The 21,152-nt window shown below is 42.1% G+C and overlaps 1 long non-coding RNA gene across 1 annotated transcript in view; it reads left to right on the forward strand.

The window, feature by feature from the left end:
* LOC107195286 overlaps positions 1-21,152 on the forward strand; it is a 92,628-nt gene that overhangs the window by 52,394 nt on the left and 19,082 nt on the right. Inside the window, exon 4 of the long non-coding RNA XR_001516386.2 lies at positions 16,044-16,362. This is a non-coding gene — a long non-coding RNA (uncharacterized LOC107195286). The remainder of the gene's footprint in view (positions 1-16,043; positions 16,363-21,152) is intronic.

Below are 21,152 nucleotides of genomic sequence, written 5' to 3' on the forward strand. Positions count from 1 at the left end.
GCTCTGAGCGACGGCTTCTAGCCAGCAGCCCATCAGCACTGCAAACAGCTTCAAGACTGTAAATGTCATGTTAGACATCAGGTGATAATGTGATTCTCTGCAGCTAAGAGGTCCTAATGGGAGATTACAGTGGGATTCCCCTGAAATTAAATCGTTCGTCTCTGCAAGGACACCACAACAATTTCCCATGTATAGTGCTGTCCTAATAACTACAAAGGAAGTCATAATTCACTGCTATTATTTAACATAGCCATGATGTTCTGGCTTGTATAAAGCTACTTGGACAGGATGTTTTCTATCAAGTAGCAGCTGGGCCTTCAGAAAACATAAAGCTGGCACTTCCATCTGTGTTGTTACCTTGAAAGTAGGGAGACAACCTCAGATTCTGGGAAAAGAACAGCCAACGAGATGGCAGGAGGGCCAGGTTCTAATCCTCGTTATGTCACTTTCTGCTCTGGATGCTTTGGGCAAATCTCTTGAGCTCGAAATAATGCGAACCACTTGTTGAGCTATGTGCTAAGAGCTGACGGGGTTCCTCTCCTGTTGCCTTCATGACACACTTCTGAAGTAGGGACTGAGGAAACGGAAGCTCACAGGCCTTTTGACTTGCTTAAGGCCATTAGAACTGGTCTGACCACTGGGATTCAAACTCAGTTACAAGGCATTTAGTTCTAAAACCAGAATCTTTTGGTCTTGTTGTGTTTTGTTTGTTTTTGTTTATTTTAACCAATGTCTTGTCGTCTTAGTTTTTTTCATCTGCATGCAACCCCAGTGTCAACTGAAGCCACCCATCCTTAACATCCAAATAACCTTGACTCAAGCATCTCCCTATCTACTGCCTGTGGGAGACCATAATTTTTCTCCAAACCCTCAAGGGCATGCTTTATCATGGGGAGTCTTTGATCCCAGATCTGCAAGTACTTTCTCTATTCATCCCACACCAACATTCCCAGATGAGAAACTCAGATCCTATGCATCCAAAAAAGAAAAAATAACAACTAGCAGTCTATGACTGAAGTGACTTTAAAACAATTTGAGAGGTCACAGGAGGACTCACAGCACTCAGTTCAGCCTCACACCTTCACCACACTCTATCTGACCAGCTCTCTCAACTCTTCTCCTTCCCCCTGGATCCAAAAAATGAGTGCAACAGTTCTGGCTTTTTCTCAAAAGTGTTGCGGTAGGCCAACATTCATGAACTGTAGGGACTCACCTGGCCAACTAGGTGTATCTAATCAAGCATCATCTCAGTAACACCAGAGCTTCTCTCAACAGAAGTCTTGGGCACATGCTAAGCATACAGATCTTTTTCTATACACCACACTCAAAATGAAAGAGCTAAAAGAGATCAAGTTGCCCAAACTGAACCCCTAGGACCATGAACTATTTTCAGTACTTCTGAAAGCCAGATAAAATCTGTATATTTATCCACAATGAAGGTACATGCTATGTCAAGTGTCTTTGTGTGGGGTTAGGATTATCAGCTCTGGGTGATATCTGTGGTTTGCTCATCTGATCAAAAATTCTGCACGACAACCATTTATGTTTCTGGCTATTTAAAAGAGCTCACATAAACCCTTTATGACTTAACATTTGTTCATTTACTCATTCAATAAACATTTATTGATCAATTACACTGCCAGGTTTGGGTATTCAGTGATAAATAAGATGAAGTCTCTGCCTTCCAGGTAGTGACAGGCAGTAAATAAACAAACAAATTTGCATAATAGTGTTAGATAGCGACTTGGGGACTTGAAAGGCCGGGATATACACCTGCACTAAGTCCCTCGTTCACATCCAGTGTGAAGAGTTCTAACTAGTTTTACAAGTCTTTCTGCAACAGTTTTAACCTAGAGCACATTCCAAAACCAAGGATGTGAATCCAGATGAGAACTGGTGTCTGGTCTTCACTGGATCATGAACATAAAAATGTTTCTTTTGCAGATATATGATACTACTTCAGCAAATGCTACAGGCTGCATGGCTACACTGCTAGTTCATTGTCTGATTTGCACACACCGCAGCTTGGATCTTAATTTAGACCTGGGTGCCAAAGCCTTTTTCACAGAAAGGGAAGAGGGCAAGGAAAGGCAGCTCAGAAAGAGCAAAGCTCCTCCACCTTCCTGCCTCGTGCTTTAATCTCCACAGAAGCGCAGGTAACCAGGCAGCACCCACTGCTTCCCACTGCTTTCATTACCTGCACTCAAAGATGAGCTTTTTCTGGCCACAATCAAGTACTGTCAAAGCTTAAAAGTCAAGGCTTTTCAGTGAATGCAGCTCGTTCATTTCCATTTCATTCAGAACATGAGGGAACCAGATTGTTCCAAGTGGATGAAAAGTATGGGGTGCAGGGATGGGACAAAAGACCAAAGAGAATCTACATTCCAAGAGCATAGTAGTAACTCTGAGGAGATGTTTAAATCTACGGGACTGCAAGCAGCCTTTTAAGATTTCACAGACCCATAGAAGGTAGAGTTGGAGAGAATCTTAGAGACCTCAAGTCCATTGACATAAGGGGAAACTGAGTCCCAAAAAAGAAAAGCAATCTTTCTAAAGCTGCATGGTTGGTTGGTGGCAGAGTAAAGACTAGATGCCTGACTCTCTGTCCAGTGCCCTTTCTGTCATACTAGATTGTTTCCATTTTCCTTTCTTTATTTATCCTCTTCCATGCTGTTTTTATGAATTTATTCCATCATGTAGAATCTCCCTTTTGTACAAAACCTCAAATTTTCTAGTTTTCAAAGACCAGTCTCTCGTCCACATACTTCAAGAAGTTAACCCAGTTATTCTAGGAATAATTTCTGCTCCGTTCTCTGAAATAACCACATTTGTAAAACAAGTTACGCACTTTGAGTTGTAGCTTCCAAGAGACAATTTACAATTTAAATTGTTCTAAGTAAAAATAAAAGGGACAGTTTAGTAGCTGGAAAACTGGAAAGTCCAGGGGTAAATCTCACTTCTGGCATGACTGGATCCTGAGGCTCAAATGGTAGCATCAGGACTCAGCATGATTCTCTCCATCTCTCTGCTTTGGGTGGGCTCTTTTCTCAAGATCTCTTTTCTCAAGACCTTGGGATGGCATGATGACTGTCAACAGCTCCACACTGAATTTTGTCTTCTGAACACCACCATCAGGAAGCAGATTCTCTCTTTCTCAGAAGTTCTACAGAGTTCCCATGTAGGAGTCTGTCTCATCGGCTCTGCTTGGGCCTGTGCCTTCTGTTGGCTGCTCTGTTTACCTCCTCCTGGACCCTAGAGATAATTGTCATTATTAGATGGTTATGGCACCAGCATAGGAACACTTAGTTATTATTAGCACATAACTTGTGGATAATGCTGCATACTGGTGCTACTGGCAAATTAAGAAATTGACAAGACTTGATAAAGGTAGTTTTTGCAACCACGATGCTACAGTTTTACAGTATGATGCCTTACTGGGGGCTTCCAGAGGCCTGTCAGGAGCTTATGCCTGATGGGCCCAGTTCCATCACCACTGACCCAAGAGCATTTTCCATAGGGAACTGGGGCATCTCAAGAAGTTGAAGTAAACATCCCACAGCCTGTTGTCTCCTCATATGTTCTGCTGACAATATATGCTTTGAGCTTATCAGAATGATCTATAACTTCTATAAGAATTTGGTTGAGAGAGAGCATTTTTAACAAGTTTCTAATGACATTCTACCCATCACTGAACCAATCTCTGTGGAGACAGGAATGTGATGCTGCAGTTGGTCAGGGCTGAGTCACATGACTCCATGAGCAGCTCCAAGGGCCATATGACAGAAATAACAGTATATTTTTCCTGGAGAATGCTAACAGCTTCTTTGAATATGGAGTGGGGTGTGGCAGTTCCAAGGAAAACCAGGGTCTGTTGTCAGAAAAAGAAGAAATGGGTGTTAAACAGGGAAGAAAAATGGAGATTCATCATTGACAATATTCTCTTATTGTTTCATGTGTATAAACTTTGATTTTCCAAATCGATTTTAAGCTCCTTGAGGGTGAAAAATGAGCCCAATATCTAATCAATAATCAATACTTTTTACTTGATTAGCCAAAAGCAAACATTTGTTTGGCTCCCACAGAGAACCAGATGCTATGATGCTTAAAGTGGTCTTAAAGATCAGATATTGCTTCAGCTTTGGGACTCCAGTTGGGTACAACAAACATTCCTGAATATCTACCATGTGCCAGACACAGTGCTAGTGTTGCAATTACCAGGTTTAATAAAATATAATCTCTGACCTTAAAAGTCTCATCTCGTGGGAGTAAGAACAGTAAGGCCACCATTTATTGAGTGCCTGCAATGTGCCTATATTCCACATACATTAATCTTAAGTCTTAGCACACCCCTGGAAGGTAAGACATATTATTTCAGCATAATTTTACTGAAATCCAAAAGGGGACACTTAAAATCTGATAATTAAGCTTGGAGGTCAAATAAAGTATTAAGAATGTCCAAAGACACAGGACTAATATGTAGTAGAGTGGAGAATTCTGGTTGCCAGGTGGCTCAGAGGTGGTTCTGATCATTTAGGTATGTAGATATTAAAAGAGTGGGGAAAGGCAAAAGGGAGATCCATTGCAGGAGGACTTCTAGCAGTCAGTCTCTCTTTGCTAAGGAATTCGGAAAAGCCCTTAAGATCGTATTGCTCGCCACCATATACACACACCTACCCCACCCCTTTAATTTTACTTTTGAACAAATTGCATCATCAGTTCTTTTCTACATAAATTACAAAGCCATTCAACCATTAGAAGAACTTAGTGCCAGAGAAATACAATGTGTTATAATTACTATTTTGGTCATAATTCTTTTTTTCTTTAATGGAGCATTCTCTTTATGGCCACTGAACATTGCTTCTGGTTGATTAGGTTTTTATTAAGTTGATTAGGTATTTAATAAGTTTCAATAGGAAATGAGCAGTATTAGTGCAGTATCTTGAATAATAAGCCATTAATGTATTTTTAATGACCAAGATGTTCCGACAAGAAACTTGTTGATTTTGTGACTATAACATTGGAAAAAATGATCTGCACATACACTGGATGGTGTTTTATTATGTGAAGTGGGAGGATGTTTTCATATATTCAGAGCACTCCTTTTGAAAGCAGCTTGACTTAAGGAAGTTGTCACAGAAAGAGGAAAGAGCTTAGAGATCAGAACTGAGTAAGAACTGCAAAGTTTTTATACTATTCTAACTATTATATATATATAATATACATATATACGTGTGTGTGTGTGTGTGTGTGTGTGTGTGTGTGTATCTTCCCATGGAAGATCTCTCTTTGCATTTTAGTGGTCTTTAGTATCCTACTTGTATTGTGAACTCCCTGAGGTCAGGGACTTCATCTTACACATTTTTTCTTTTTAGTCCTTGCATTTATACAGTATTGGGCACGAAGCAGGTAATCAGTAAGTATCTATCAAAAGGTTGCCTTCAAATTGCCTTCCAGCATTTACCGGCTATGACTAGCTCCAACAGACTTCTCCAAGAAACATTGGCTCAATCAATGATCATTCACTATGACATCAAAACTTTTCAATTCTATGGTAATAAGAAATTTAATTATGAGGAGTCTGTGGTTAGACACCATCTTTCCAGCAAACGTAGCTGCAAATGTTTACTAGGTGTAAATTTGAAGAGTAATAGTAAGCAGAGTTGACCTAAGAAGGGAAGGAAGGAAGAAGTCAAGTATCCAGTATATTTGTGTGTAATGTTTTTTTAGATGGTGATTTGGGGCAGCTAAGTGGGTTGGGACATTTAAGGTAGGCAAGGGTAAGGAAAGGAAAAGATATTTGTCATGTGAGAGAACATTGCTGATGATTATGATCGTGATGGTGAGGCTAGTTCCCATTTTTTGAACAATTACTACATCCAGGTAGTTACTACATCCAATGAAGTTACATCTGTTGTTTCATTTCATCTTTACACCACCAAGAGGCGAGTGTTATTGCTCTCGTTTTACAGACGAAAGAAGTTAAATCCTTTGACAAAGTCAATAGGCAGTAACTAGTAGAAGCAGAATTTGAAGCCAGTTCTGACGACTTAAAATAGCATATTTAACCAATTCTCTAGCTCAGTCCTCAGCTTCTCCCTTCTTCTCATGTAAACAATAAATTAAATAGCAATTTAGCTAGAAAGAAATTACTGTATGTTAAGGAAATAAGAAAAACTCTATGTCATATGGACAGATTTTTTAGCAATGTAATAACAACAATTGTCAGGGTCTTCTCAAGGGCTAACCATGGGCTAGAAATTTTATAAAGAGATTATTGCAGGTATAATCTCTCATCTACAACTCTACAAATAAGGTATAATAGCCTATTTTACAAATGAGGAAACCCAAGCTCATGCCACTAAAATTAACTTTCCCAGTTTTCAGAGAAGGTAAATGACAGAGGACAGATCTTGGACACAGGCCATGTTGTCTTTTTTTTTTTTCTTCTTTGACCTCTGCTGAAGCAGTATTATACCAGAAAAATCCTTCATTATATAGAAAGAGTGGTTGAGGACAAGCTATGGAAAAGACAATAATCCAGCTTGCTTTTCAAGTTCTGAGATTCAAGAGGGCTTGGATTTTTGTTTTGTTTTGTTTTGTTTTGTTTTGTTTTGTTTTGTTTTGTTTTTTTGCTGTTTCTTTTTTTAAGAAACTATTCAGCAGCATCTCTTAAATGTTTGGAACTTGAGTAAGGAATGCCAAAACATGCTTGTTCCCTTGAGAATGTTCTTCTCTGTCTATTAAAATCTCAGGCAAAATTTAATCCATATGTTTCTGATTCACTTCCCCAAAGTTATCACTATGTTTTGTAGGGCCCATTTAAAGTCAATGACTTTTGGAGTCACTCTGAGCTACTTGTCTTTAAAGCAGGAAGTTGCATTTCCTATGAGGGCAATGGACTTGGCCCTCAGAGGGAAGAAAATGTGCTCTAAGCCCCGGGGTGCATGTAGCTTCCAAACCTAGCTGGCATTTGCTCCTCCACCCATCTCCTGGAAGCTTTGGCCCAGTTTTGCTCACTGCCCAGAACCAGACTCTGTTTCATCTCCCTTTTCCTCTAATACTCTGTTCAAAATTCAATATAGCACTTGAGTCTAATATTTCTCTCCCTGAATTATTTTTAACGGTACTGAAATTTATTGCATAAACAACAGAAATCCTTTTTTTAAAAAAAGGTAAAGAATAGGCTACATTAAAAAGTAAAACTTTTTAATTTTTTAAAGTTTCCATCCAATTCTCTTTTACATATATTCAGAAATTTTTACGCAGCTGTAATCAAAGTAGAGATGTGATTTTATATTATTCAATTTTCACTTAATTATAAATATGTTTCTTGGCCGCTACTAGGTTTTAATTGTTTTTCATGCCTACACAATATGCCATTAATTTGATGTCTCATTATATAGGCTCAGAATTTTTTAAATTTTTTCAAATAGTTTGATATATATAAAGTTAATATATTCAGAGTTCCAGAGTTCCATTTAAGTATTGCAAATTAAATTCCTAACAGACTGACCAGCCTGCAAACAACAACTATAAACTTTGGAGAACATGTTTAAAAACAACTATTAGAAGGCTCCAGAGCGTGAATGAAAGTAGATGTATTTTGCAGAAAACCCAAAACTTGGAAAAAGAGACCAATACAGAGAGAGTTGCCAGTTTTTATAGCTTTAGTCTTAGGTGATAGTTAAGTAATGATATAACAAGAAGCAGCTAAAACTCCAAAGAAAACTTACTATCTTTATACCCTAAAGAACTGGAGGACAGAGACTAGGGAAGCACAGCAGCTAGACAGTGAGAAAAAAGTTAAATAAAACATATATAAAATAATAAAAGATAGGGCCAGAAAAGGGGTGCCCCAAATTCTATGTAAAAACTTTTCCCAAGTTTCTGGCTAACCCCTATACCGTGCATGTGCAAAGCAGGCACATAGCATCTTACAGCTAAAACCAAACCAAGATCTCAGCTACCACTCATCACAGGCAAGAATTTGCAGTTTGAGTCTAACGAAGTTAATTGCCAGCTGAAACAAAAATTTCTATATTTTTCAGGGAATACAACAGAACCCAGAGTCTTCATAATGTAGTGTTTGTAATATCCAGGATATAATTCAGAACTACTCTACAGGAAAATGTGAATCATTCTTTAGGGATGACCAAGCTCTAAGATAACCCAAATGCTGGAATTACCAAACAAGGACTTTAAAGCAGCTAATACAGCCATACTAAATGAGAAAAAAGAAAATACATCTCTAATGAATATAAAATAGAAAATCTAAGCAGATAAATGGAAAATGTTTTTAAACCCAATGGAAGCTCTAGAACTGAAAAATATTATATCTGAATTTAAAAAAAATATATTAAATGGCTTTAATAACAGAGTGGAGTTGACAGAAAAGCATTGGGAAACTGAAGACAGAGCGATAGAAATTATTCAGTCTAAAGAAGGGAGAAAAAGTTTGAAAAACAGTAAGCATGGCCTTAGAGAACTGTAGGATAAGATAGAAATATCTAACATGTAATTAGCTTCTCAGGAGAGAAGGTGGAAAAGTGAAGTGGAAAAAATACATAAAATGAAATAATGACTGAAAAATTTCTAAATTTGGCAAAAAAAAACATAAACACTTAAATACTCAGCAAAATCCAAACAGAAGGGAAACATGCCTAACACATTATAGTTAAGTTGCTGGAAAACAAATACAAAGAGAAAATCTTGAAAGAAGGCAGAGAAAAACAACACATTACATACAAGGGACCAATAACTCAAATGACCATGAACTTACCAGAAATCATGGGATATGACTGGAAGTCTAGGATACATCCCATGTATCCTAGACATACATTCGTGTCTTTACTTGTAGAAGGAAGGAGTTCTTTGAATTACCAAAATGATAGATTGTCATGTCATGTGATCACAGGTCTTAAAACCGAAGAGACTTTAAGGAGTCACCTGGTGTGGCTCCCACTTTAGGTCTGAAAAAAAACACATTTTACAGGTTATCTCAAAGCCCTCAGGAAGCCAGGGCTTGCTTGCCCATCCTTGCCTCCTCGGCACCTAAAATAGTATTTGACATATAACAGAGGCTCAATAAAACCTGATAAATACAGGTATACATGTTTTTTTCAGTTTTATTTCCTCATCGTGTAGGAATTTCTGGGTCTGTTCCATTAAAAGCATGAGTTAGAAATCATTCGGGGCCCAATTTGATAAGGAATGTTAAGCACCTTCTCAAGCCACTTCAGGAGGGGCTCTTATGAAAGGGGTCGGAGTGGCAGAGAAGCGTTGTCCGTTTCCCATCAGAACGACTTCGTGCAAAACTCAGCAACCTGAGCCCTCCTTCACAAGTTTTGGTGATTTCAGGCCCTCTCACCCCCAAAATGTCTCCCCACTGGCTTGTGCGGAAGCCTGAAATTCTGCCCCTAATCACTTCTTTGGGTTCATTGAAGCCCCTTGTTTGAATGTAAATAGCTTTTTGAGAGGTCACTGGTAGTTTACAATACCTTTCTAGAAGACTATTCCATCAGACTGTAGCAAGCAGGGGTCTGATAAACAGGAACAACGAGAAGCCACTTTTTCCTTTTTAATGGTAAGAAGGAGCTGCCAAAAAGATCAGACCAGAGTGAGGGGAGAAGGCGAGCAAACCAGCCCAGACAAGGGCAGCCTGAGAAAACTAGGGTAGACAAGAGACCCAGGAGGTGCTAGAGAAATATTTGTAGAAGAGGTGAGCGGAGTATGATATTTATTTAATTAATTTATTTAATTAACACTCATATCATTGCTTACTATGTGCCAGACACCATTCTAAGTGCTTAACAAATAATGACTTGAATTTAACCAGCAAATAGCCTTGTCAAAAGTCAGTGTGTGAGAGCCAGCTCTGTGTATGACTATGTGACCCTTGACTGTGTGACCTTGAGCCAGTGACCCATGCCTTCTGAGACTCATTTCATCTCCTACAAAAGGGGTACCACAGCAAAAGTATCTCAGAGTTATTGTGAAGACCTATTAAGCTAAGAGCCATAAAGGCACTTTATATAGACTGTGAAATGTTTTGCAAATTGTGACTAATATGATAAGTAAGCCTAGGACTGGCTTAGCCTCTGGAGCCAATAATTACAACAAAAATCGACCTCATGGTACATTGTTATCATCTATTACCGGCCTTGTGGGCTCTGGAATTGGATGGCTTTGTTCAAGTCCCCGTTCCCAACCTATCAGCTGCATGACTAGGCAAGCTGCTTTATCTCTCAGTGACTCGTGTTCTCCTCTGTAAAACTGGGGCTAATAATAGTATCTACTTCATAGAGCTGCTGTGAAAACTTTAAAAAGATGATAAAAATAGGCACTTAGGACAATGACCTAGAGTACATGCACCATAAATGGCACAGACCTCTGCTCTTTTAAGCCTCACATTGCAAAGTAGGTATTATTATTGTTACTGTTCTTATTTTCCAGAGAAGGAAGTAGAGTCACAGAGAGGTTAGGTCACTTGCCCAAGGCCACATATCTAGGGAGTAATAAAGCTGAGATTCCTAGACAGGTCTCTGGGCATTTTTATGATTGCCTAAGCAAATGTTCTCAGTGTTCATAATGACAACCAGATAACCTAAGGGAATTCTTGAGCAAAAGGGAAAAGAATGACAAAGCTAAGACAGAAAGAGAGGTGACAGACACCTGACTTCTCTTTACATGCTAAGTTATTATGAAAGGGAAACACAAACCTTCAAACATAAATGCTGGGAACTGAACAAGCTCCCAGAAGCCAGCTGCTCCCACCTCCAGCCCACATGCAAGCATGGGACAGCCTGACGGATTATGAACCACATTCATCCCTTCTCTCTCCTGGGCCATCTTCCAAACTCTGCAAAATGATGTCATAGAGTGCCAGCCAGGGAGTGGAAGATGCGTGGAAGGGATGTGTCCCTCTTCCAGGGATGGGATGCAATTGCCTCTTTCCTTCTAACTGCTTGATATCATTGAGCACAGTGACCTAAAAAGCCACATACTGAAGATGATGAAGCCACAAGATGAAAAGGGCCTGAGTCCCTGAACCACTCCCTAGAGAAGAGCTGCTTACCCAAACAAAACAGCCATCTGAGACTTTACATAAGCAAAAATAACTCTCTTTTATGATTGAACCATTACATAGTTTGGATCTGTTTGTCACAGCAGCTGGCACAACTAACCAAAGCAGGGGAAAGGAGGAAGGAGGGCTTTCTAGTATCCCTGACTACTAGCCACTCAAGCTCTGCCTAAATCCTTCCAGTGGTAGGGAATTCATTTCCTCCTGAAGTATCAGTTAATCTTCATTCATTCAGAGTCAATAGCTGTTTATTGAGTTCCTGCTATGTACCTGGCCCTGTGCTAGGCACGGGAGAAGCAAAGACAAACAAGGCACAGAATTCCACCTTCATGAAGTTCTCTCTAAGACTGGTAGACAGAAACTGAACAAGTGAGCAGGTGGTAGGCATGATGTTTATTGACTTGGATAAGTAACTTGAAGAAAATAAACAGATTGATGGCACAGACTAAGTTGGGGGGAGGATCAAATTTAAATGGAGGCACAGGGGGAGGAGTTCATGGGAGGCTGCTCTGAGGAGGTCATGAGACTAGACACAACAATTGGCAGACATCTCTGATGGTTTAAAAAAAAGTTGGGTTTGTTGTTGTTGTTTTGTTTATATTAACAGAAAAATGTGTCTCCTTTGGCTCCACCTCTGGTCCTAATTATATAGTCTAGGGTCCCAGAGAAGTCTATTTTCTTTCTCATTCCCAACTGACAGCTTTTCAAACATCCCGCGTTTGCAGACAGCTGTCACAGCTCTCCTATCCCCCAGAATCCCTCCCTCCCCTCCTCGTCCCTCCAGCAGCCCCAGGGGGTTGGAAACCCAGGCACTTGCTACAGGTGTGAAAACAGCAAGCATGCAGGTAAATGAGGGGTCCCAGAGACCCCCATGCAGAGGCTATGTGGATCCTCCCAACATCTTGGGGATAATGGGTCCCCCTCCCATGACATTGCCTATTCGTTTCCCTAGGGCTGCTTGCTAACTGCTGGCCCCTGTCAGGCATTGATTCTCTGACAGTTGAGAAGGAGCGAGCAGGGTCAGAGCCTTCAAGAGAAGCCTCTCTCTCCTCTCCCCTCTCCCCTCTCCCCTTTCCCCTGTCGTCTCTCTTTTTATTTTTTTAATGTTAACACCACGTCTCTCCCCTCTGTTTTAAACACCAGAGCAAAGCCATCTGTCCCCAACACTGGGCCCAAACCGTAGGCATTTGGCTGGAAAGCCAGCGAAGCAGCAGGTAGAGCTGCTCAGAGTCTTGCTCCTCCAGACTCCTGCTGAGCACCACACAGAGGCAGGGAGGCAGGGAAGCCGGTCCCCCAAGGCCCAGCCTCCCCCTCGTCAGAATGGACCAGGGCAACACGCCCTGGAGGGGCCCACAGAAGGCAGAGGCCTATGCAAGCTTCTGGGGCCTCTGAGTTAGCTGACACTCCCTGTCCCCCACCAGCTCCAGGGCCAGACTGGGGCCTTACACCCTGGCACAGTGTCCACGACTGTTTTCCTTGCTTGATTTGGAGATAAAAACAGCTGCTGCTCCTTGTTTTCTCACATTTTCCACCGAGGTCACTTGGGGGCAGGACTGAGTCCAGGCTTCCAGAAGGTGTGGCAATATTAGGGAAGCAAACGGTAGAGCTATAAGCACAGGACACACTCTGCCCAGCTTCTTCCATGCCAGAGAAGTCAGAGGAGAATCACACTGCCTGTAAGACTGGCCTCTGTGGCCGTCACACACTTTGTCCACTCCCTGGGGTCTTCTCCACTCAGCCCGACCCATCGATACAGTTCCCCTGACATGTCTGGCTCTCCTTCCTCCTATGCACACACTCACATTCTGATGAAAGAGTAAGGCCCTTAGGGTGCAAAATGTAGGGAGGCTCTCTCTCTTCAGTCACGCAAGAACAGGGCCAGCTCTGAGAGTCAGCGCCTCCTTAAACTCTGCACCCTAGGTGCCTCACTGGCCTCAGCCCACTGCGGGCCCTGCACTTGTCACCCAAATTTGTCTTTCCATGCAGTTCCCTGAGGAAACATTTTATTTCTTTGATCTCTCTCATCTCCCATCTATTGGAAAGAATTAATGGGTGGCTTCATGTTTCTGTGTAAAACATCGAATCCAGCTTGGAGAAGGAGATGTGTTTTGTTTTGTTAATTTTTAGTACTTTAATAGTTTTGTTGTTGTTATTGCCAATGCTTAAAACTCAGAAGAGTTCAAATGAAAAAAAAAATTGCATTTCTGGCTTCTCTTGACAACACAGAATGTATGGCCTCTCTGGCTGGAGTGGAGCCATAGCTACCCCTTTAGGCCCTTTGGACATGGCCTGTGCTCTCCAGACCCCCACAGCTCCACCTGTGCCAACTCACCACTTGTAGTACCTGCTCAGGCCCCATAGGCATTTGAAGTTGCAACCTTTGGTCTAAGGACAGATTACGTCCAGATATAAAGTAGCTTGTCCCTTATGGTACGATTTCTGGCAGCAGTGATTGGCTGGGGAGTGGAGAGATGCTAGGCCAGGGAGGCTGGGGGGAGGATTTCCTGATGTCCTTGAAATCAGGCCATGGAGGCAGGTCTCCATTTCACCAGCCAGGGAGCATAAAGGATTGAACCCTGAAGCTTAGGGGAAGAAACATGTTATGTGACAGCATCCGAAGAGCTACTGGGACGAAGGACTAACTTTGAGACGGAAATAGCACTGACCAAGGGTCAGGAGGCCTTCCTGGGTAGCCCACATCTGCCGCTGATCTCTGCGTGATGTTAAACACAATTCCTCCGAAGCTTCGAATTCCTCATCTCTTATTAAGGAGAGTTGAGCTGGATTGTCTCTAATGTCCCTTCTGGTTTTAACTATCTTGCATTTAATACTTAGGTGGAATTGTTATAGTACAAGAGAGTCTCAGAACATTGTTCGAACCTAGCTTAGAAGAGCAATTGAGCAAAGATCAGAAACTACATTTCTTCGATAGCATGGAATTTTGTAACTTTTGCGACTCTCTACTTATCCTTTCACAATTTCTCTGATTCTGCTGAGAATATGCACTTAGAAGAGCTCAAAAATTAGCCCAACTCAACAATCTCTTGCCTTAACAATCACTTGTCTGCTTGAGAATTCACTAGGTGCGAAAAATAGTTTGCTAAAGACTGTGTCTCTACCTTAAAGATACCCAAGGAGAAGGAAGCTTCCTGTCCACACAAGAGGAGGCTATCAAAGGGGAATTCAATGCAACAGGTGTCAACATTTATCTAGGCAGCACTGTGTAGCAGTGTGGACTGTAGAAAGAGACCAGGCAATACGATCAGAGTAAATTCCAGCCCTTGTTTTAAGGAGATTACAGTAGGGCAGTAAGGTTAGCACAATGCCTCCAGAATCCAAATATGCAAGAGAGGAAGATAGAAGTCTATCAAAGTTAGAAAGTGCCAGGAGGAGTCAAAAAAGGAAGGAGTTGCATAGGCCTGAGGAGGTAAAGTTTAAACAGGTAGTGAAAGATAAATAGATGAGGATGAGCAGAAAGGAACACAGCCTCCAGCCCTTCCTTCACCCACCAAGGACAGAAGCTTCCCGCTGCCCACCATTGCCCGAGGCACTGGGATGTAGGGGTTAACAAGACAGGCGCAAGTCCTGCTTCCATGGCCCTTACTTCCTAGTGGGGGACATAGACAAGTACGCAAAAAGTCAGATAATTTCAGATATTGTTGAGTGCTATGAAGAATATTAAATGAAATGATCATCACAGATAGCGACTATAAAACGGACAAGGAAGACCTCTCCAAGGAGGCTCCAGTTACGTTGTCATGAGATGATCTGGGGAAGAGCACCCCAAGTCATTTCTGGATGTCGCACATTGCCAAATATCCTGGGGGTGGGAAGGGGAGAGCAAAATGTCCCCAGTTGAGAACTGACATAGACCCTATAATAGCTAACACCATAAGGCTACTCGGGTTAACGAGTCTTTCTTAACCCAAGAATCCTATATGCAAAATGGTTTTAACCATCAGGGGAAGCATGAATTGGTCTACTACAGAGAAAGGCAAATGCCTTTTGCAAAATGTTGTTTAACCTCCATAGTCTCTGGCATACCAGGCTTCTTCTGTAGCCCCATCTCCCCTTGAGTAAGTAATGTGGGGTGGCAGGCGAAAGAATGGAGCCTAGTGATCGGTGGTATATGCCATTCTAGGACTACTCACTGCCAGACGAAGGGCAGGGCAACAGCTCCAATTTGCTCTTCTTAATTCTAGAACCAGCCTCCTGCAGTCCTGGCTCGAGATGCACATGGCAGCATCAGAAATTTATTCAAGCATCCCTATTGTTTAAGGCAGAGTCTCCATAGCTATTTTTGTCTATGTCTTTATTTTTATTGTGTTTTTTAAAGATGACAAGAGAGAAAGGTAAAGTACAATTTGATTCAACAGATACACATGGAGCACCTACTGTGTCTCCATTACACCAGTCATTCCCATGGGCACAAGCAAAGACATCTGAAGAACTGCAGGTCCTGGGTACGGCCGGGATGTGGGTCCATGTGTGACCCGGCAAGGGACAGGCTGCAGAGGAAGGCAGAGGCCAGATTTGGTCTCGAAGGCCAGATGAAGGAATTTCACTTCATCTCGTAAAGTATAGACAATAGGATGCCAGACTGAAGCAGAAATGTCGCTTACTTAATACCTAAGGGACCACGGGATTAACAGTCACCTTCAGCAGAGCAGACTCTTGGCCCTGCATTTTCTCTCAACCCTGTTTCTTCACTGTTTGGCGCAACTCAGCACAAGGGCACAGAAGTGGGAGCCACGAGGAGCCTCTCTGAGAGAATAAGCATGGTTTAACAGTTGCTACACTTCTCAGAATAAATTCTTGCCCCGAAGGGTCACAGCGCCTTGCCTCTGAAGGGGAGGGGACAATGAAGCTGCTACGGTGTGGCTCAGAAAACAGATTCAGGCTTGGCAGCACTTGAGAGCATTTTGGAAACTTCTTACCATGTTTTGTTTTGTTCTGTTCATAGGCCCTTAGAGTAAGCTGCAGAAATTGCCTCTGTGGGCTCGGATCCCTCGTTACTCCTCAATTCCCACAAGCTGCCCAGAGCCTCTCCTGACCTTCAAGCACTCATCAGCATGGTTGTCTTCTTTCCAAAATTGGGCTTACTTACCGTAGAGGAAGAAGCGTTCACCAGGTCAACTCCAGGCAAAGGTGCAGAGTGACTAGAAGCTGTGAATAACAACCACCGCAATCATACCTGTGACTCACTGAACAATTCTCAGAAAGCCAGATGCCAAGCTAAATATGCGTATCCTGTCATCTACTGGCCAGAACAGCCTAATGAAGTAGGTACAATTATTTTCTTTGTTTATGAGAGAGCTACTTGCCCAGCTACCCAGCTAATATTTGGCAGAATCTAGATTCAAACCTGGTACTCTAAAGCTGAGGTCTTTGGCCCCCAAACTCCCATTTCTCAACACTTCCCTTGGGCAGCCACTCCTTTGTCTGCCCACCAGGTACCCATTGGCTTGTACCTGTATTTTCTCAGGTCAATATCCAGTTCTTCCCATGTGAAGCTCCTTTCTCGGGAAAGTCTAAGCTGTACCATGAATTAATTCTATGACCTTGGGAAAAGCCCTGTCATCATCTGGGCCTCAGGTTTCTCATCAGTAAAATGGGGATGCCCTGCCTCTTTTATAGTCAGTGCAGGGATTAAATAGGTTTGTGTGCCCTCAAGCCATCGGTAACCTCTGATGGGCATGTCTTCGGAAGGTCTTATGACAATGCAGAAGTAACTCATGTAGTCAGAGGCTCCATTCCTGGTCAGAGCCAGTGAGCACCCAGGAGGGCTCCACAAATAAATGTGAACAAAAGGTGTCTGCACTGGGGGCAGCTCAGTACCTGCCAACTCCACTGGCAAAGCTCGCTCTTGGCTCTTTTCACAGAGGGAGGTCACATTCCACGGCCCAGCAGCCCAGCCCAGACACACCAGAAAAGCGAACACTAAAGGGGCTCTGTTTGTTTATGAAAAGGTCTGTGAGCCTCTAAGTTCTCCGGTTAGTTGCTGAGGTGAGGCAAGAAGACAAGGGACGAAGGAGACAGGGTCCAAGAGAAGCAGGGCAGCTCTCCTTGCTCTCAGCTCTTAAACGGAAGCGCTGTCGCCCAGGGGAGGCCAGCAACTTTCCCCACAGGTGTTCAGAGCTCAGACTTGGGTCTGACTGTCAAAGAGCCTGGGAGCAACAGTCCAGGGCTCGTGTCAAGTCTGCTACATTCGTTTACAGGAGCTGTTGTGACAAAGCATCACAAAGCGGGTGGTTTAGAGCAACAGGAATATATTATTTCCGCTCTGGAGGCTAGAAGTCCAAAATATATTACAGCTCTGGAGGCTAGAAGTCCAAAATCAAGGCAGCTGCAAGGCCATGTTTCCTCTGAAACCTCTAGGAGAAAGATCCTCCCTGGCCTCTTTCGGCCTCTGACAGCCCGGACGGTCCTTGGCTTGTGGTGTCACACCTCCGGTCTCTGCCGTCCCCTTCACATACATCTCCCTGTGTCTTCATATCATCCTCCACCTGTGAGCGTCTGTGTCCAAATGTCCCCTTCCTAGAAGGACATAGTCATTAGGATTAGGGCCCACCCCTCTGACCTCATTTTACTTGGTTACTTCTTTAAAGGTCCTATTTCCAAATTAGACCACATTCTGAGGTGTCAGGGTTAGACTTTGACATAACTTTTGTGGGTGACACAGTTTATTCAACCCATAAGGCCTGCCTTCTTCACATTTACGGGGGGAAATGGCTCAAAAGCTTTGGGTCTGAGCTCCAGTTCTACCCATAATTGACTTCTTGGTATTGAAAATGATTTTAAACATGATTCCTCATCTTGCTGACTTGGGGAACATGAGATTATAGAAATCACTAGCTTTATAGCTCCAAGTGAACCTCTGAGATCATCTAGCATTTCCCAAAGTGCTCACAAGAGTACTGATCCTCCAAGTCCTCCTCCAAGTCCTCCTGGAGTCACGATAGGGACTGGGGCTGTGTGTCCCTCCTGGGGACTCTCAGTGTGCATCAGTTGGGTGAAGGCCTTGAGACATCCGGCAGTAAAAAATGCTTGCACCCTCTTTGTCCCAGCACCTCCCAAACTCATTTCACCGTGGAATCGGTTATTCGGGTCATCCTGATCACTGATCCTCACTCAGGAAATGCTCATCTCAATTAAGCCCCCTAGTTCGTTCAAAAACCAGGACCTAGACTTTGATCACCTCCTGCAGAAACTACCTGCTCCCTGAGGTGAGGATCTCAGGCTCAGCTTTGCGGGGAACACAAATTGAGACAAATCTTTGAATGAAAACAGCTTTACTGCTATCTAAATTTTTTAGAAATTGTTTTTTAACACTATGTACTCAGTAAATTTTCAAAAGGGTAAGAAAGGTAAGTTAAACTCTCCTTGAATCTTCCCACCCAAAAATAGCCTGCTAATATTAGATCTTTATTATTTCTGCCATATTTCGATTGCACTAGGAGGTAAGGAGGCTTACGAACGGGGTAGGAGCTGGACCCAGAATCAATGAGCTCAGAAGCGCATCCTGATGTTAGCTCTTGCTCACATTTTATGCAGGTCCCCGGGCCTCAGCTTCCCCTTCCCCTTTTAGGGAAAAATGTCTTCCTATTACAGAGCCTAAAGATTGGTAATATTAATGGCTACCATTTATTGGGTGCTTACTAGATCCACACAATATTATTTGTTATCATCATCCTGGAAATTAACCTAAGCATCATATCTACCCAAGGAAACAAACAAGATCACTGAGGCTTTGAGAGTTTAAGTGACTTACCTGAGGTCTTACAGCTGGTAGCAGCAACAGAGCCGAATTCCTATAAACATTGATTCCAAAGAAAGCAACTCAAGGTGAAAGATTTTCTGGGAGATCTATTTTGCTGGCAAGAATGGTAGCAAGGGGCCTGACAGTGTTTGTGAGGTTGAGCCCTTGGCACAGAGGCAGCGGTCGTTTTCTTGAGGGCTTGGTGAGGTGACAGCAGGGGCAGTGGGTCCCCAATTAGTCCGGTGCTTCGGAGTGATATTTTCATTGCTCCCGGAAGCTTTGCTTCAAGCCTGGCTATCCATTTCCCCTAAGAATTTCGAGAACCCCCAATATCCTTTTGATAAACAACTTCTCTGCCCAATTAGCCAGAGTCAGCCTCTGTTGCTTGCCACCAGAAACCATGACTGTTACATACTGTGTCAGTTAGAGAGAGACCTCTCCACACAGAACTCTGGTGGCTTTAGGTGTCTTCATTGGGCAGAGATAGTCAGTTTCTGATCAATTTGGTCAAAGTAGACAACATATTCATTTTAATCCCAAAGGGAAATTTTGGGCAAAGTTATACAAATTGGTTTAAACCATACTAATTATATTACCCTTTGATGGCTAAATCTCCAGTTCACATTGTATTTTGTGCCCAGAGTCTAGGTGTCAGAAGCCAAAAAGAAACCATGCTTGCCTGACCGAGTCTTCTGCAAGAACTTTAATTGAAAATCATATTTATTCTTTAATCCAACAGTTCTCAAATTTTATGTCCTCAAAACACTTTTCACTCTTAAATAATTGAGGACACAAACAGCTTTTATCATGTAGGTTATATCACCTATACCTGCTGTATTCAAAATTAAAACTGAAAAAAAAATTTTTATAAATTCATTTTTTAAAATAATAAAAACATTATGTGTTAACATAAATAATACAGTGTTGAAAAATAACTGTATTTTCCCAACAACAAAAAATTAGTATAAAGAGTGTCATTGTTTGACATTTCCGAAAACCTCTTTAATGTCTGGCTTAGTAGAAGACAGCTGGATTTTCATATTGTTTTCTGCATTCAATTTGTTATATGTCATATGCCATGTAGCCTCTAGAAAACTCCACTGTACACTTATGAGAGAATGGGAAGGGAAAGACAAATATTTTAACATTATTATGAAAACAGTTTTGACCTCATAAACCTCTTAAAATATCTCAGGAACCCTCAGAAGTCCCCAGACTACAGTGTGAGGACCACCACTCTAATCTCTAAACCTTTTCATGCCTTGTATCCTAAGTTCAAATCCAAGATACAGTTGATTCACATGACAGGTCACTTTTACATCCTAACTGTCAGCCTAATGATGTGGTCCCATCCTTCAGAATTATTCTATTTACTGATCCATTATCTCTCTGCCTTAAGGTATAACAGATTATCTGAAGCTCTGCTCAAAAAGTCAGGAAGCCTGGTTCTGCCACTAACTAGCTGTGGATAAGTCAGTTGTCCCCTCCAGACCCTAGTTTATCCACTTGCCAAATAGATACTTATTTACTTCATAAGACTGCTTAAAGATTAAATTGGATAGTAGGCATGAAAATACTTTTAATACATCCATGTAATAGGATATTATATCATTATTTTAAATGATAGTATTATTTAGGATGCTTGAGTTGTCAGTAACAGATAATAGGACTCAAATGGGCTTAAATTTATTGACTCACTTAACAAAAGTCTGACAAGCCTTAGGGGTGGTTTGATTCAGAGGTTCCTGGTGGAGTCCAGGCTCTGATTTCTGTTTTCTGCTGCACCCTCAGCTCTGCTCCAAATAGCTTCATTCCCAGCTAGGCCCCCATCTCTTGTTAGTAGCAATGTCCACTGGATTTCTAATCCCACCTTTTTATGCCAAACCACCTGAGGTAGGAAAGAGCATCAATTCCAGAAGCTTCCATGAAAGAGAGAAAAGATTTCTAACCCAGAGACCCTCAGCAAATGTCTCCTCTTAGAGCCACACTGAGTCAAGTGTCCATCCCTGAACCAATAACCAAAATCTGGGTAATAAGATAAGTTGATTGGCTCAATCTAATCAAAGTCTACTCGGGAGCTGGGGATACGATGGCTCGCCCAAACTGTTTAGCTTGGAAATTCTGCGTTCTGTTAAGAAATGAAAGGGTAGGGAATAGTTGCTTCGAAAACAATCAACGAAAGTCCAGTATGACATCACAGATCTGTATTTATTGACCAAAGATAGTCACACATACAGTTCAGTAAAAAATTCGATTAAAGGAGAATGTGTCTACTAAATGCCCCATCTTACAAAATACATAGTGTCATAGTGT

The sequence above is a fragment of the Pteropus alecto genome, unplaced genomic scaffold (genome assembly GCF_000325575.1).
Source record: "Pteropus alecto unplaced genomic scaffold, ASM32557v1 scaffold40, whole genome shotgun sequence".
Classification (NCBI taxonomy): Eukaryota; Metazoa; Chordata; class Mammalia; order Chiroptera; family Pteropodidae; genus Pteropus; species Pteropus alecto.